At 43.0% G+C, this 18,762-nt stretch overlaps 1 pseudogene; it reads left to right on the top strand.

Moving 5' to 3' along the window:
• Positions 1 to 448: 448 nt before the first annotated feature.
• The window catches only part of LOC118377288 (kinesin-like protein KIF2A), a 48,226-nt pseudogene continuing 29,912 nt past the window's right edge, over positions 449 to 18,762 (top strand).

The raw sequence follows: 18,762 nt of genomic DNA, 5'->3' as shown, positions 1-18,762 counted from the left end.
CCAGCTGTTCTTCGTTGACTGTGCTTTAGGAGGAGAAACTTTAATGCACTATTCACATTGGCGTTTGAAGTGGAATGACACCCTGGTGCAGCGTTCAAGAGCGTGTCCCAACAGCAGTACAGGGGGAAGGTCTTGTCGGTGAGGTGTGGGGATGGGTTCTCTGCCCTTGGTACAACACCAATCAACAGGTTATTGGGGGGGGTGCATATTTTCTTGACTGCATAATTATTTAGTCACTGACTGTCTGACTCAGTGGCTGGGACACTACTCTGAAAATAGTTTAACAAGCATGATGGCAAGAACAAATCACTCGACTGGTTCAGATGTTGACAATGCTTGTGCATAGCCTGTGTGCTATCATGCCAACTCCTTGTCATGCCAAACAAACACAACAATGGTGTTGGCATTGGCAAGAACACACATCTTTGACCAGACTATGTTATGTGCAGCAGTATGGATTGCGAAATTGTCTGTTTGACACCGTATGCGCATACACGTTAGGTCACTTTTTTCCGATCGTCACTAGTAAAAGAAAAACGCCAATTTCTACAATTCATCGTGTTAAAATGTGATTTTAAACCTAACCCTAAAGGAATACCAAAAAGTTATTTGTATTTTTACGATAACCAATTCCCCCTTTGTGGCTGTGGTAACTATTGAAATCCCTTATTTCTCTGGCTGGCTGCTCCATGCATCCTCCGGTCAAAGTAGATTTATTTCAAACACAAGTCAACATCTTTCAGGATACTCTACACTAATGAAGAATGGCGGGTAGTTTGGGGAAAATCGTCGTCGGCGTGTACGTTGAAATAAAGCGAAGCGATGGTAAGTTTACGTTCGTATGTCATTTCTGATGTCTCGATTGGTTTTTACCTCGCTTGTAGTTGTTTTGAGAAGCTTTGTGTTGCTGTGAATACACTGCAACCGTTGAAGCCGAGTAGCAGCCGCAAAGTTGGGGTGGCTGTGCTTGCTAGCCAACTTGGCCTATGTAACGTTAACTAGCTGACTACCTAGACAACAAATGCACATTCTAACTGGATAGTTAACAACCAGTTACAATGGGTTCTTGGACTTACTAGTGTAGTTAGCCAGTTAAAGCAGCTAGCGCCTTAACGCTTTACAGTAACTACAGAATGCACAGCTCTGGTCACCACACTAACGTTAGTTTAGCAGCTAACAAACTAGCTAACCAAAGCCACCCGTTAGTTAAGTGACGTTAGGTTGTGAAAGGTACCGCAAAATACGTGTGTTCTGGTTAGTTTGCAAAGGTAAGCTACCAGCTGTCCTTGTATGCTTCAGAACACTGAAGTGGCTAGGTAATTTAACTGGCTAACTTAACTGGCTATATAGAGGTTAACGTTAGCTAAAAAATATATTTAATATCATTTCTAGCTAGTTAACTTTGATAGTGTTTTTTTTATTTTTGGGGGGTTGGCTTTAAACTTATTGTCAAGTTAGCATTGTGTCATACTACGACTAGCTACATAAGTTACATAGGTCGTTTGGTGGGTATTATCAACCAGGGTTTTGAGGTCTCCCAATAACGTTACAATATCTAGCTACTGCAGATAATTGTTGTGCGGGGGTAGTAGCTAGCTGACTGAACTTCGCGGTGAAGGAGGTTGTGGAGTTCATCAAACTTCCTTCACTGTGGAGTTTAGTAAGCTAGGCAAGTACTGTAACGTTTCAGATGGTTTGAAACTGAGGCACTTAGCTGCTATCTAGCTACCCATGAATGTTAGAGGTATAGCAGGCAGCTGTCAGTAAAAATAACCATGACAACCAGTCTAATGGCCTCTTTTTATTTTTAGGACTACCACCATACACATCATTGACTAGCACGCACAGTTATATTCAGATCAACTTGATGATCTGGTAGCTTTGCAGTGCACCCAAGATGAGCTTGACTGATTTGTTGTAAGGGAGAGAAAGGGGCTGGCTGCTTTTGCCATTTGCCCGTTTCTGTGTACCTGCTTCAGGCAGCCAAACTGGGTTAACACTCCTAGGAGACAGATCCCTCCTGGGATGAGGTATGGCGCCGCAACAAAACCATCATATCCTTCTGATTACTATAAACTAGGGGTGAAGAGTTTTGTGTAAGTTGAGTTGTTATGGATTACGTGGGTGTTTTAATGTTTACTGGTGCATCATGTATGGGAAGTGGGTCCTATCTAGTGTCTGTAGGTAGAGCTGTCTGTGTCATCGTGGGTAGGGAGTGCTATCTCTGGGGGCGGTGCCTGGCGAAGCCTAATTCAAGCTATTAACCACCACCACCTCATCTGTTGCAGGCAGCTCTCTGGAATATACCAGGAGTACTCTCCTCCCTCAGTCTCTAGTCCTGCCATTAGCCAGGCACTGATGGGCTCTGCGATGAATGGAGGCATCACTCAACCACAGAATAGCCTACTGTGTGCCATGATAGCAGACTATCATAAGGACTTGAGAGGAAAAGTGGTAAAAGTATAGCAGTTAGATGAGGCTTTAAGCCTCTGTTACATTTCATCTCTTTTTAAATATATTTTTTATATCAGCTAATTTCTCTTTTGACATTGACACTTCAGTCTAGTCTACTAGAACCTTAACTGTGCAGTGTGTCTGTCAGTGTGTCTGGCACCAGAATTCCTTTTAATCCCAGCCAGGACAGGAAACACTTTTTGCCCTCTTTCAATGGCATAAGAGAAAGGCCTATTTAATCTTCATGTGGATTATCAACTGTATTCTAATAATGTCTGCATGAAATGATCCCCATTCAGTGTCTTTCAAAGTACATTTACATTTAAGTCATTTAGCAGACGCTCTTATCCAGAGCGACTTACAAATTGGTGCATTCACCTTATGACATCCAGTGGAACAGCCACTTTACAATAGTGCATCTAAATCTTTTAAGGGGGGTGAGAAGGATTACTTTATCCTATCCTAGGTATTCCTTAAAGAGGTGGGGTTTCAGGTGTCTCCGGAAGGTGGTGATTGACTCCACTGTCCTGGCGTCGTGAGGGAGTGTGTTCCACTCCAAGTAGATGCCATGGAGACATTTTTGACCAACTGACAGCAGTCAGTTAAGTAAGGAAGCAGCAGGTAGCTTAGTGGTTAAGAGTGTTGGGCCAGTAAACAAAATATTTCTGGTTCGAATCCCCCCCGCAAACAAAGCAAAATATTGGTGTGTGCCTTTGAGCAAGGCACTTGACCATAATTGCTCCTTTAAGTTGCTCTAACTTGATGTGTTCCGTAACTGCCCGCTCTGTCCCCCACTCAACATATGAGGTGTCAACTAGAGGTCAACCGATTATGATTTTTCAACGCCTATACCGATTTATTGGAGGACCAAAAAAAGCTTATTTAAAAAATAAAAAAAAATGTATTTATATATTTGTAATAAAGACAATTACAACAATACTGAATGAACACTTATTTGAACTTAATACCTAAATAAAAATCAATATAATCTAAAATAAATAATGAAACATGTTCAATTTGGTTTAAATAATGCAAAAACAGTGTTGGAGAAGAAAGTAAAAGTGCCATGTAAAAAATGCTAACGTTAACATTCCTTGCTCAGAACATATGAAAGCTGGTGGTTCCTTTTAACATTTAGTATTGCCAGCCTAATCTCGGGAGTTGATAGGCTTGAAGTCATAAACAGCGCAATGCTTGACGCACAACGAAGAGCTGCTGGCAAACGCACGAAAGTGCTGTTTGAATGAATGCTTAAGAGCCTGCTGGTGCCTGCCATTGCTCAGTGAAACTGCTCTATCAAATCATAGACTTTATTGTAACATAACACACAGAAATACCAGCCTTAGGTCATTAATATGGTCAAATCCAGAAACGATCATTTCGAAAACAAAACGTTTATTCTTTCAGTGAAATACGGAACCGTTCTGTATTTTATTTAACGGTGGCATCCATAAGTCTAAATATTCCTGTTACATTGCACAACCTTTAATGTTATGTCATAATTATGTACAATTCTGGCAAATTAGGTGACCCAAACTGTTGCATATACACTGACTCTGCGTGCAATGAACGCAGTGACACAATTTCACCTGGTTAATATTGCCTGCTAACCTGGATTTCTTTTAGCTACTTCTGTGTATTCATTTTAAGAAAGGCATTAATGTTCATGATTAGGTACACATTGGATTATATGCAACTCAGGACACGCTAGATTAACTAGTGATTATGATTGATTGTTTTTTATAAGGTAAGTTTAATGCTAGCTAGCAATTTACCTTGGCTTACTGCATTTGCGTAACAGGCAGTCTCCTCGTGGAGTGCAATGAGAGGCAGGTGGTTAGAGCGTTAGACTAGTTAACTGTAAGGTTGCAAGATTGAATCCCCCGAGCTGACAAGGTGAAAATCTGTCGTTCTGCCCCTGAACGAGGCAGTTAACCCACCGTTCCTAGGCCGTCATTGAAAGTAAGAATGTGTTCCTAATTGATTTGCCTAGTTAAATAAAGATTAAATAAAGGTGTTAAAAAAAAGGTCAAATCGGTGTCCAATTTGACCGATTTCCGATTATGAAAACTTGAAATCAGCCCTAATTAATTGGCTATTCCGATTAATCAGTCGAACTCTAGTTTAAAGGCACAGTCAACTTAGTGTATGTAAACTTCTGACCCATTGGAATTGTGATACAGTGAATTATAGGTGAAATAGTCTATCTGTAAACAATTGTTGTTCTAACCGTCTTGCCAAAACTATAGTTTGTAAACTAGAAATTTGTGGAGTTGTTGAAAAACTAGTTTTAATGACTCCAACATAAATGAATGTGAACTTCCGACTTCAACAGTAGGTATTTCAGACTCCATCAGGGAGAGGTTGAAAATGTCGGTGAAGACACTTGCCAGTTGGTCTTTTGTTCACATCCTGGTAATCCGTCTGGCCCCATGGCCTTGTGAATGTTGACCTGTCTTGCTCACATCGGCTATGGAGAGCATTATCACACTGTTGTCCGTAACAGATTGTGCTCTCATGCATGCTTCGGTGTTGCTTGCCTCGAAGTGAGCATAAAAGGGGTTTAGCTCTTCTGGTAGGCTCGCGTCACTGTGCAGCTCGCAGCTGGGTTTCCCTTTGTAGTCCATAATCGTTTTCAAGCCCTGCCATATCCGACGAGAGCCAGAGCCGGTATAGTAGGATTCAATCTTAATCCTGTATTGACACTTTGCCTGTTTGATGGTTCGTCTGAGGGCATAGGGGGATTCCTTAGCATCCGGACTAGTGTCCCGCTCCTTGAAAGTGGCAGCTCTAGCCTTTAGCTTGATGCGGATGTTGCCTGTAATCTATGGCTTCTGGTTGGGGTATGTATGTACTGTCACTGTGGGGACGATGTCGTCGATTCACTTATTGATTGAGCCAATGACTGAGGTGGTATACTCCTCAATGCCTTTGGATGAATCCCGGAACATATTCCAGTCTGTGCTAGCAAAACAGTCCCTTAGTGTTGCATCCGCGTCATCTGACCACTTCCATATTGTGGGAGTTACTGGTACTTCCTTCCTTAGTGTTTGCTTGTAAGCAGAAATCAGGTGAATTATGGTCAGATTTGCCAAATGGAGGTCGAGAGAGAGCTTTGTACGCATCTCTGTGTGTGGAGTAAAGGTGGTCTAGAGTTTTTGTTTTTATTTATTATATTTAAAAAAAAAAAAAAAATCTCCCTCTGGTTGCACATGTGTCATGCTGGTAGAAATGACATGAACGGGTTTAAGTTTCACTGCATTAAAGTCCCCAGCCACTAGGAGCGCCGCCTTTGGATGAACGTTTTCTTATGGCCTAATACAGCTGGTCGAGTGTGGTCTTAGAGCCAGCATCGGTTTGTGGTGGTAAATAGACGGCTACGAATGATATAGATGAGAACTCTCTTGGTAGTTATTGTGGTCTACAGTTTATCATAAGGTACTCTACCTCAGGCAAGCAATACCTCAAGACTTCTTTAATATTAGACATCACTCACCAGCTGTTATTGACAAATGGAAACAGACCCCCACCCCTCATCTTACCAGACGTTGCTTCTCTGTCATGCCGATGCATGGAAAATCCCTCCAGCTCTATATTATCCATGTCATCGTTCAGCTACGACTCTGTAAAACATGATATTCGCTTTTAATGTCCTGTTGGTAGGATAATCTTGATTTGTTATTTCAAAGTTTTGATGTCTTCTATTATTCTACAATGTAGAAAATAGTAAAAATAAAAACCCTTGAATGAGTAGGTGTGTCCAAACTTTTTACTGGTACTGTATGCACCAACTCTAACGAACTGCTTCGGCTGGGAAGCATGCAGATGCTTTTAGTCACCTTAGGTTAGTATTTTAGAACAAAGGGCTAGAGTATGGCACTGCACTGCAGTCAGTGCACACGGACATGGTACCATTCACCTGTCAGTTACCATTCACATGTTTACAGATGAGATGGATGCATGTGTTGTGTAAGCTTCTCTACACACAGAATACACAATACAGATTCTGTTTGCATGTAGTGCTATTCGAGGAGTGTGTGGGTAAAGCTGCTGAGATAGTGTGGTGGTTGGTTGGTCTGTACAAAGAAGTTCTTGGAGGACCAGGCCATTCTCTATTCTTAGTGATTCAATTGCATCAGGTCTTGCAAGCCTGAGTGCCAGTCTGTTCAGTATTCGCCTGCTGCTCTTGCTCTCTCCACAATGGTAAGTGATTCCTTTTCCTTGTCTGTGTGTCCTCATCTAATCCTCCTTAACACACTGGGCTCTGTCACCTCCCATGTGTCCCTGTTCTTAAGTAATGCTGCCTGTCTGCCATTGTGTGTCTACAGTCACCTGCTGTTGCCAGGGTAGTTTGCAATCAACCTGCTGATCCAAGATTGGATTTAACTGCCAGCGAGCTTGGCGCTGGTCCAGCCCTACCATAAAGATCTCTGAGACATAGCTCTCAGACACACACACACACACACACACGCAGTCTCTATTAGAGGTCAACCGATTAATCGGAATGGCCGAAATCGGTATTTTTGGGCGCAGATTTAAAAAATATTTATATATATATTTATTTGTATACCTTTTTATTTAACTAGGCAAGTCAGTTAAGAACACATTCTTATTTTCAATGACGGCCTAGGAACGGTGGGTTAACTGCCTTGTTATGGGGCAGAACGACAGATTTTCACCTTGTCAGCTCGGGGGATTCAATCTTGCAACCTTACAGTTAAGTAGTTCAACGCAATAACGACCTGCCTCTCTCTCTCGTTGCACTCCACAAGGAGACTGCCTGTTACGCGAATGCAGTAAGCCAAGGTAAGTTGCTAGCTAGCATTAAACTTATCTTGTAAAAAACAATCAATCATAATCACTAGTTAACTAAACATGGTTGATGATATTATCTAGTGTATCCTGCGTTGCATATAATCTGACTGAGCATACAAGTATCTAAGTATCTGACTGAGAAGTGGTAGGCAGAAGCAGGTGCGTAAACATTCATTCAAACAGCACTTTCGTGCATTTTGCCAGCAGCTCTTCGTTGTGCGTTAAGCATTGAGCTGTTTATTACTTCAACTATTCTGAGCAAGGAACTGAAACGTTAGCTTTCTTACATAGCAAATATTGCACTTTTACATTCTTCTCCAGCACTTTGTTTTTGCATTATTTAAACCAAATTGAACATGTTCATTATTTACTTGAGGCTAAATTGATTTTATTGATGTATTATTGTTGCAGGAATTAAATTGCTCTATGTTTTAACACCCAAATAAAATGAAACACTTTGTCAATTCATAAGGATTTGTAAGACCCTTATTTTATAGTAATGGACAGAGCCCAGTCTTAAAGACAAACAGCAGATTTTATTCACGAGAGTACTCCTCCTTACACATTTTACCACAGGTTATAAACTTAAAATGACGTCATTAGTTCCAGTACCAACCCGTGCCATCTCCGTTCTAATACAAAGGCTGCATGGTTCTCACATCGTCTCTCCCTATTAAGATAATATACGTGGTGGCTCGTGGTGGTCGTGGTGGCTCAGTTGGTAGAGCATGGCGCTTGTAACGCCAGGGTAGTGGGTTCGATTCCCGGGACCACCCATACGTAGAATGTATGCACACATGACTGTAAGTCGCTTTGGATAAAAGCGTCAGCTAAATGGCATATATATAATATACGACCGAGCCAAGGACATGCTTCTGAAGATAAGCCTTCTGGTGATATAGTTAATTCATTTCTACCAAGGAACAGACAGTCATTGTTCTAATTCTTGATTATATTTACACACATTATATTCAGTACTAGAATTAAAAAGAACATTCTTACATATATAGTAACATAATAGTTTTCTGATTATTACATATACAGTAACATAATAGTATTCTGATTAGTCAGTCCTGATTGAAATGTATACATAATTAGTCATCATTGATTAAAATTCCCTTAACAATTATGTTAAGTTAAAATAAGTGTTAATTCAGTATTGTTGTAATTGTCATTATTACAAATAAATAAATACATTTTAAAAATCGTCCGATTATTCGGTATCGGCTTTTCTGGTCCTCCAATAATCGGTATCGGCGTTGAAAAATCATAATCGGTCGACCTCTAGTCTCTATGCAGCAAGTTCTCCTCAGCAAGTTGTATTTCTTCAGGTCAGTGTAGTAGTGCATAGGCTCACCAAGACACACACATCAGTTTGTGTGTCCCTCTTGACCAGAAGCAGGGTTTTCTAGAGCAGATCTGCCAAAGAGGAGAGGGAAAGACATCATGGTGGAGTGACATGCATATGGACTCATGACAGGCATCTGACCGCATGTTCCACATTTCACTTGCCGCCTCTGTCAGTGCTGATGTAAGCTATTTTTACATCACTGTCTGACACTTACTATCTCAGATTAAAGGGATTCTTGTTCTGTTACTGAGTTATTTAAGTGGGCTTTCACTGCTGTGCGCTGTAGAATCATTACTTGGGTAGAACTCAGCAGCAGCGAACACTAAAAGCATCCATAAAGCTCTCTGCTCTAAATAATGAATGCTGGGAACATGTCCCCCCCACTTCACCCCTGACAATGAGCAGCCAGGGGATGTGATGTAGTGTGTCATAGACCAGGGTTAGGCACAGGAAGCTGCTGGTAATTATGGAGCAGGCTCAGCTCAGGCTGCCTGTGGAGTGTGTATTTAGACCAGCGGTAGATGGGAGGGAGGACAGGGAAAGGGTAACTCCATGTATATTGACTACATGCTTCCTAACTTGTCTGACATGGCTTTATGTCTCAGTTGGTCGAGCATGGTGATTGCACCATCAGGGTTTTGGGTTTGATTCCCAGGGCCACCCATATTTAAAATGTATGCATGCATGACAGTAACTTGCTTTGGATAAAAGCGTCTGCTAAATGGCATATCTGTGGCTGAAGTTTAGATAGACCACCTCTCTTGTCTTCACACACTTCTGTTGAGTAATGTCCTGGAGAAGCTAGTTAGGGATGTTTAAGGCCAATTATTTTGTCATGTACTGTATTGTCAGGCTGGCATAGCCATACAGTTTCAGAGAGCATGTTGAAGTGTGTGTGCTGCAGGGGTCTGTGTACTCCAGCTTCATTGTAGTAGTTTAATGTCCCTATGCACTTCTCCAGTTGGGTAGCTACGGTCTTCCCTGCTGACTGATTCCCTGGGGAAAGTCCTCCCACCCTTACAATAAAGATGTGTCATGCAGTCAGCCATCCCTAATGGCTGTAGTGCACTGTGAGTAGTGTAGGCCAGAGTTAGGACAGTACTGTGCAACAATTTTAAGGAATTAACTAATTTGTTACATTTCAGAGAACTCCCCTTTAGTCTTCCAACTTCTCTGTGCTGTGGGTGTTTGTCAGATAATGCACAACCACACGTGCTTTGTTACAGGACGAATACACCAAGCCATGGTGACGTCGTTGAATGAAGACAATAAGAGCGTCACTGTGGAGTGGATCGAAAAAGGAGACACCAAAGGGAAAGAGGTAACCAAGCCTAGCTAGTAGCTTATAGCACGACAGCCGGCGTCCGCTCAGCTCTTAGGCATTGAGCCCTATGAATAATGCATCTGAAGACATTCTAGAGTTTTGGAGATTACACAATCCTTCTGCATGTTCTGCCAGACATCACTCTGCCCTGAATATACTTGAGTTTAGAGAGCTTTACAGCAGTCATATTTCCTGAGCTTTGCTGTTGAATACAGATGTTGTCCTGCTGCTCTCTGCTCCTCTGAGCTACACAGATATACTTCTCTGCTCTCCATATACTAACATATAAGGTACATATTAACGGAGTATATTTGCACCTAATCTCTTCTGCATATTGATGTGTAGAGTATATTGTGTTAGATCTCGTGTTGAATATTGACTTGAAAAGTCTGGCTCGAAGGGCCATGAGAAAGGGCACCAATTGGTTGTGGCCTCTGTTAGAAGGTGTGGTAATGATGACCAGTAGGAGAGAGATGTACAGTTAACACATTTATTGCCACACCACACACAGACACACACACAAGAAGGGCAAAGAGAAGGGACTAGTAGAATTGTTCAGGAGCGATCTGTATGGGTTAGGTACAATTACAGTGACACACACTGCTCTCTATCCAGATTGACTTGGAGAGTATATTTGCACTAAACCCAGATGTGGCCCCAGAAGAGGAGATCGCCCCCAGCCCAGAGACCCCTCCCCCACCAACGCCCACCTCTGTGAAGGTCAACAAGATCTCCAAGGTGAGCGCTTCATGCGATGGAATTTAGTTTTGTTATGGACTGCTAGGATAACCACTGCAGGGTGAAGTCTGCCTGTGTAGTGCATAGATGAAGAACCTGATATCTTGCCTATGGTGCAATGTGTGGCCTCAGAGGCCCACTGCTGGAGTGGCAAAAAAAACACAGAACAGATGCAAACAAAGGAAGCTCCAGTAATCTGATTATCAGTATTTGTCCATTTCTATAACCATTATTTTGCATTCATGGGAGTGAGAAGTGTTGTATTCTTCAGGGTTGTGATCTGCTGGGTAAAATCATTTCGTAAACCATGATTACAGTTTAATCCTCATGGCTTCAATTATTTTTGTCAATGCATTTATCTTATCTCCCTCTTTTGTGTTCTTTAGCAGAACCGGCGAACAATAGCGCCCACTAAGAATGGCACTCCATCCAGGGATAACAGAGGTGTGTTTGTGTACTTGTTTTTGATCATTGACAGTTGAACATTGTCTTGAAATGTTCATGGGTACCATGTCGCTTAATTCACTTGAAACAGGCCCTCTTGATAACTCTCTGTGTTGTGGGTTCCACAGTGGTGTCGACCCAGGCCAGACCAGCTCCACCCCAGCAGCCAGAGCCTTCTCCTCCTCCTGCCCAGCAGCCATCCCAGCCCACCCAGGCCCAGACAGCCCAACAGTTAGCCAATGGTAGGAACATCACGGCTATATCCATCTATGTTGGAGTTACATTTTGACATATTTACTCATTCCGGAAATCTGAATGTTCTGTCATTTTCACCCTCCTAAGCATACCCCAGAAATATTATTTGTTATTCCATTTCATGTTGTGTATTTGTTACGATAACATCTGACCAATAGGCTTGATGTTCCTGATTTTCTATGCTTTGTCGATCACATGTGTGTCACAGAAGCGTCATTGCATCAGCTAAGCAGAAAGGAGTTTGGACAGCTTTGTATGTATCAACTCTCCCAACCACCCCAATGCTTAATGTTATCTTAGAGCCCTGTCGCTTTCCTTTGGAGAACCTTTAGTTTGTGATTATTCTCACCTAAAACGCTTCCGCTATAATCAAAGCCTTGATGGGAGCTCCCCCCTACCAATGGAATCAGAGACAGAGAGACATCCTCGTAGCTTTCTCTCTATTTCTCTGTTCCTCCCTTCCTGCCGGCCGGCCAGCCTGGCACTGGTTCTGACCTGGCCCTGCTCCCCCAGATTACTGCAGGTTATTAATCCTCGCTCTCTGCTCTGAATGACGAGCCTGCAGGCTTTCAGATGGGGCTGTATGCAAGAGGAAGGGTTACTGTGCTGCTCAGCTGGATATCTTGGGGTCTGGTGGAATCAGAAATGGGCTACTGACACTCACTTTATACTCTCCTCTCTCTTATGATCGGATTTTCAAATTATGAATTGGGTTTCTAAATGGCACTAACTGTAATGTGATGCAGGATTTATGTAACTTTTGAGGAACCTAGACTAAGAAGTCCCCTATGTACTCATATCTCTGCTTTTCGAGTTAGCATTTGACTGTTGTTGGATCAGTGGTTGGTCAAGAGCCCTATAGTAGTGTAATAGGAATAGAAGTGTTACCAGGGTAAGGTTTGTGCCAGCTGCTGTAGCCTGCCCTCAGGCCTGTATAAAGTTGCTGTCCCCCTGGATGCTAGAAGGCCCAGTCCCCAGCCAGCCACCACTCTGTCTGGACAACCCTATAGTAGGGAAACACCAGCAGAGGAAGAGATCCCTTTCAGAAAGGTTGAGTGTGCATGTTCTGTGAAAGGCAGCGTTTGTGACTTCCTGTTCCTTTGCCGGGGTTTCCTGGCAGCGAGGAGGAAGTCCAACTGTGTGAAGGAAGTGGAGAAACTGCAGGAGAAGAGAGGGAGACGACGGATACAGCAACAGGAGCTGAGGGAGAAGAAGGCACAGGTACAGGGGCACTCCTCCTTCCATCCTCTGACCGACCCCCATATCTCCTCTAATATCTGGGTTTTTAAAATGAGGATAAAATAAGATAATTGACTCACTATAGCGATGTTAGTCATTGAACACATTTTCTTTAGTGAAAATAACTTGCTAATTCAATTAGAGTATAAATTGAACAGTGACCTAACATAACCGTTCTCAGGAGGTGGACACCACTGTCCCTAACTATGAGATCCTGCATATGATCAGAGACTTCCACTCAACAAGAAAGGTAAGAAGGACATCCAACAGAGCCTTTAATCATAATGAGGAACCAGTCAAGAGTTTATCTACTATGAGCTTTTGGACGGTCATAATCAGGTATTTTCTTATGGCCTGCAATCGGGGAAACTACACTACATGACCAAAAGTATGTTGACACCTGCTCGTCTGATCATCATTCCAATATCATGGGCATTCATATGGAGTTGGTCCCCCCTTTGCTGCTATATAACAGCCTCCACTCTTCTGGGAAGGATTTCCACTAGATGTTTGAACATTGCTGCAGGGACTTGCTTCCATTTAGCCACAAGAGCATTAGTGAGGTCGGGCACTGATGTTGGGCGATTAGGCCTGGCTCGCAGTTGAATTTCCAATTCATCCCAAAAGTGTTCGATGGAGTTGAGGTCAGGGCTCTGTGTAGGCCAGTCAAGTTTTTCCACACCGATCTTGACAAACTATTTCTGTATGGACCTTGCTTTGTGCACAGGGGAATTGTTGAAACAGGAAAGGGCCTTCCCCAAACTGTTGCCACGAAGTTGGAAGCACAGAATCATGTAGAATGTCATTTCCCTTCACCTGAACTAAGGGGCCTAGCTCGACCCATGAAAAACAGCCCCAGACCATTATTCCTCCTCCACCAAACTTTACAGTTTGCACTAAGCATTCCGGTAGGTAGCGTTCTCCTGGCATCTGCCAAACCCAGATTCATCCGCCGGACTGCCAGATAGTGAAGCGTGATTCATCACTCAAGAGAACGCGTTTCCACTGCTCCGGAGCCCAATGGCGGCGAGCTTTACACCACTCTAGCCAACGCTTGGCATTGCGCATGTTAGGCTTGTGTGCGGCTACTCGGCCATGGAAGCCCATTTCATGAAGCTGTCGATGAACAGTTCTTGTGCTGACACTGCTTCCAGAGGCAGTTTGGAACTCTGTAGTGAGTGTTGCAACCGAGGACAGACTATTTTTCTGCATTTCAGCACACGCCGGTCCTGTTCTGTGAGCTTGTGTGGTCTTCCAATTTGCGGCTGAGCCGTTGTTGCTCCTAGACGTTTGAACTTCTCAATAACAGCACTTAAAGTTGACCGGTGCAGCTCTAGCAGGGCAGAAATTTGACGAACTGACTTGTTGGAAAGGTGGCATCCTATGACGGTGCAACATTGAACGTCACTGAACTCTTCAGTAAGGTCAATGTTTGTCTATGGAGATTGCATGGCGGTGTGCTCAATTTTAGACACCTGTCAGCAACGAGTGTGGCTGAAATAGCTGAAGTCGCTAATTTGAAGGGGTGTCCACATAGTTTTGTGTATATAGTGTATCTTTTCTGTATACTTTCATTAACATGGCTGTGTGTGTTCTAGAGTTGACTATAAGGGACCTGGATGTGATTACCATCTCCAGTAAGGATGTGGTGATGGTCCATGAGCCCAAGCAGAAGGTGGACCTGACGCGCTACCTGGAGAACCAGACCTTCCGCTTCGACTACGCCTTTGATGACAGCACCACTAATGAAATGGTTTACAGGTCAGACAGAGAGCAGTCGGTTGTTGCAGTAAAACAACTGTTTTGTTTGTGTCAGCTGTATGTTTTTACTGGAATTCAATCCAGGAGGACTGCTTGCATTGGGGGGGTGTGTGTGTGTGTGTGTGGGATGTATTTTGATGGTGTGTGTTTGTTAGGGTGTTGTGATGGAATGTGTGCAAGTATGTGTTTTGCTAGTGTGTGTGAATGCACACACTGAGTGGATTTGTGTGTTTCTACTATCAAATCAAATCAAATCAAGTTGTATTTGTCACATACACATGGTTAGCAGATGTTAATGCGAGTGTAGCGAAATGCTTGTGCTTCTAGTTCCGACAATGCAGTAATAACCAACAAGTAATCTAACTAACAATTCCAAAACTACTGTCTTATACACAGTGTAAGGGGATAAAGAATATGTACATACTACAGGTTTACTGCCAGGCCCCTGGTGGAGACCATCTTTGAGAGGGGCATGGCCACGTGCTTCGCCTATGGACAGACTGGTAGTGGCAAAACGCATGTGAGTCGCACACACACCAGCCTCCTCATCCTCTTCTGCTGATGCATGTCAATTATTAAACACTAACTTAACAATAACATTACATCCGCGACATCCAGGTTCAATGTGTACAAGCGTTGTTGCATTTTCATTTCTATTTATGTTTCACCCACAATCAGAACTGTGAATATTACCGTCTTTTGTTTCAGACTATGGGTGGAGATTTTTCTGGAAAGAACCAGGATTGTTCTAAAGGGATTTATGCATTAGCTGGTAAGTGATTCTTAGTGTATTGTTGTTGGTGCTGTAATGCTCAGAACCTATTACAATTGTAAAACTTTCTCTTAGTCTTTTTCCCCTTTGTCCTCATGCAGCTCGGGATGTGTTTGTCATGTTGAAGAAACCCTGCCACAAGAAGTTAGATCTTCAGGTGTACGCAACCTTCTTTGAAATCTACAGTGGAAAGGCAAGTGATTAATGACTTGTTTATACAGCCTCCACTTGTGGTTTTGGTTGTAGGCAATGTTACTTCTAAGCTGCGCGTGTGCGTGGCCACGCATCTCCAGGACTGCCGGGGCAGTAGACGCAAGAGATTTGAGTTTCACTGAGTTCGTCCTATCAGTTTCCACTATCAACGTTTTTCTCTAATGTGATCGAATCAACATTATCAGCCCCTTTTCAATGCAACAAAACAAATCTAACTTTGCAAGATTGAGTCTTTAATTAAAGGTCTGTTGCATATAAATTAATAGGCAGAGTATAGCCTACATTGTCCAATTCTCTTTATAAACTGGGTGGTTCGAGCCCTGAATGCTGTTTGGCTGAAAGCTGTGGTATATCAGCCCGTATACCATGGGTATGACAAAAAAAATATTTATACTGCCCTAATTATGTTGTTATCTAGATTATAATATCAATAAGGCACCTCAGTGTTTTGTGATAGCTGTGGTATATTGGCCATATAAGGGCTGTGTCCTTGCACTCTGCGTTGCGTTGTGCTTAAGAACATCCCTTAGCCGTGGTATATTAGCCATATACCACACCCCCTCGGGCCTTATTGCTTGGTAATAATAATATATTTGATTTTGTAATGTGGTTTATTTAAGCAATAAGGCACGATGACCTATATACCACGACTAAGGGCTGTTCTTATGCACGACGCAACGCGGAGTGCCTGGATACAGCCCTTAGCCGTGGTATATTGGCTATATATCACAAACCCCCGAGGTGCCTTATTGCTATTATAAACTGGTTACCAATGTAATTGGAGCAGTAAAAATACATGTTTTGTCATACCCATGGTATACGGTCTGATTTAGCACAGCTGTAAGCCAATGAGCATTCGGTGCTCGAACCGCACAGTTTATATTGCATCATATAACACATTACAATGCAATTTACAATGACCTATTTGGTCCATGATGTAAAAAAAAAAAAAAAAAAATTCTATGCCTATCATAGAAATTTAAAGCTATTTCCATGGGAAAATATTAACGGATTTTCTCCATTGGTTTCATTGGTAGGCTACTGATAGGCCTACATTATGCTCAAATAGCCATTAGATTATTGACTACTGTTTAAAACGGTAAGGGTACAGCCTCAGTGTTCACTGTAAACATGTGCTGGAGTTTGCACAGAATTCTCACAACGTTCAAGTTTCTGCTTCCAAGACCTCAATTGGTCAGTGCCCCAAAATAATGTAGGGAACTTGGTTGTAAGTGTTTAACTCGGACTGTAAGGGGAAACTGTGTATTTCTCCCGTGGGTGATTATATTGACAGACTGGTTTTAAGTTGCGGTTCTATATGTGTTGGACCTGACTGAGTGTGTGGTTGTATAGGTATTTGACATGATTGTTGTGTGTGTCTTCTAGGTGTTTGACCTGCTGAATGGTAAGGCTAAGCTCCGGGTGCTGGAGGATGGGAAGCAGCAGGTGCAGGTGGTGGGGTTGCATGAGAGAGATGTCAAATGCACAGAGGATGTTCTCAAACTCATAGTGGGCAACAGCTGCAGGTAAGGCAACGGAGTGGAAGGTATTTGTAGCAACATCCCACAGTTGCCCTAACTAATGACATAAACAGTGATCTTTAAAATGTTATTGTGCATTACATTTAAATGCTCTCCTTCCTGCTTTCTTTCTCCCTCTCTGTCCCTCTCTCTCAGAACGTCAGGGCAGACCTCGGCCAACGCCCACTTGTCCCGTAGCCACGCCGTGTTCCAGATCATTCTGAGGAGGAAGGGGAAGATGCATGGCAAGTTCTCCCTGATCGACCTGGCGGGGAACGAGAGGGGGGCCGACACATCCAGCGCTGACCGCCAGACACGCCTGGAGGGCGCTGAGATCAACAAGAGCCTTCTGGCACTAAAGGTCAGAGGGGAGAGGTCAGAGAGCAGCTGCAGAGCATTCTGACAGGGACACTCGGTAGAAAGTCAGCAGATGTTTAGTCTGGTAGTTCAAGTAAAAGTTTATTCATCTTAGAGGGATTTACAGGATTTTACATGAATACAGCTCTGATAGTGTGCTGTCTGAGATGCATTTTCCTCCAGTTGAACAGAACTAGCAGGCTTAGTTGGACATAACGTAATCTTATAGAAATGGTCAACTGTATTTTTCCTGTCCCATCTCTCTCAGAATGTATATCAGTCAGCCAGTCAGACTTAGCAGCAGGCAGGCAAACTGTAGCTCATTGTGTCTCTCTTTAACTCTACCAGGAGTGCATCAGGGCGCTGGGACGGAACAAACCACACACTCCATTCAGGGCCAGCAAGCTGACACAGGTCCTCCGAGACTCCTTCATAGGGGAGAACTCCCGCACATGCATGGTGAGTTCATCATTAGTCACTGCTAGTGGGATTGGTAATTGGTGAATTCTTTCCTCACTGGCATATGGTTCAGTCATCTCTGATTTTATTAAAAATTACTTTTTTTAAGACACCTTGCCCATGGTCTAGGCCAGGGGGTCACCAAAGTATTCCTAGTCGATCGCCAAACATTTCTCTTTAAAAAACAACGATAAAGCTTTGTGTTTCTATTTTTGTTTGTTTTTGTATCGCGCCGTTGGCTGGGTAGGTGAAGTGTTCCCATTTTGAACCATTTCATGTGTCTGAAGGTACATATTCTGCCTTCCCGTCGGGCCCAGAGAGCAAATCAAGCACACTATAGGCCTACTGCTGGCCAATCGGATGTCTCAGATTACCATGTCTGCGATAACATAGCAGGCTTAAAAGAAAGCTAAAGTTGATGCTGTGAGATTAAAACGTTTAAAACCATGACTAGAGAGAGACTGTCAATGAATACAGCAAAGAGCTGCTGTTTTTATGACTGAGTTCATGTTTGTTCTTACTCAGCTCTGTCAACACTTTATTCAACTCTTTCATAAGCCATTTAATGGGTGTTCTTCCACTTGTGCTACAACCACCACTGCAGCTGTAATGAATGAGAAGGAAAGTGTATCGATAGGCTTGTTGTTATTATTAGCGGCCTGGGAATATTTCACTTTCTCTGTTCATAGGAATAACCACATTAATTTGTGCATGAGGCAGAAATAATTTGGTGCGACTAGAGTTTGGCTATCAGCTAGAAGACGGTGTCCCTTTTTGGTCAGTGGAGGAAAGGGAGTGGAGGGATGTTGAGAGGCTGACCCTCAGTCTGCTGCTCTCCCCCTCTGCTGAGATTGACCCCCCTGTATTGGACAAAAATGAATGGCATGTCATTGGCATCGGACAAACCATATACACATTGGCCAATACCACCCAATTCGGCGTTGATTCATCCAAAGTGTATTGCAAATGCCATATGGTAATTGCCAGTTGTAACACTTTAAAAAATTCAACAGGGGGCAAATGCGCTCCACCGGGGTTTTTCATATTGGATATGTAACCC

The sequence above is a fragment of the Oncorhynchus keta genome, chromosome 25 (assembly GCF_023373465.1).
Source record: "Oncorhynchus keta strain PuntledgeMale-10-30-2019 chromosome 25, Oket_V2, whole genome shotgun sequence".
Taxonomy (NCBI): domain Eukaryota; kingdom Metazoa; phylum Chordata; class Actinopteri; order Salmoniformes; family Salmonidae; genus Oncorhynchus; species Oncorhynchus keta.
The sequence above is the reverse complement of the archived record's forward strand: the minus strand, read 5'-3'. Positions and strand labels throughout refer to the sequence as shown.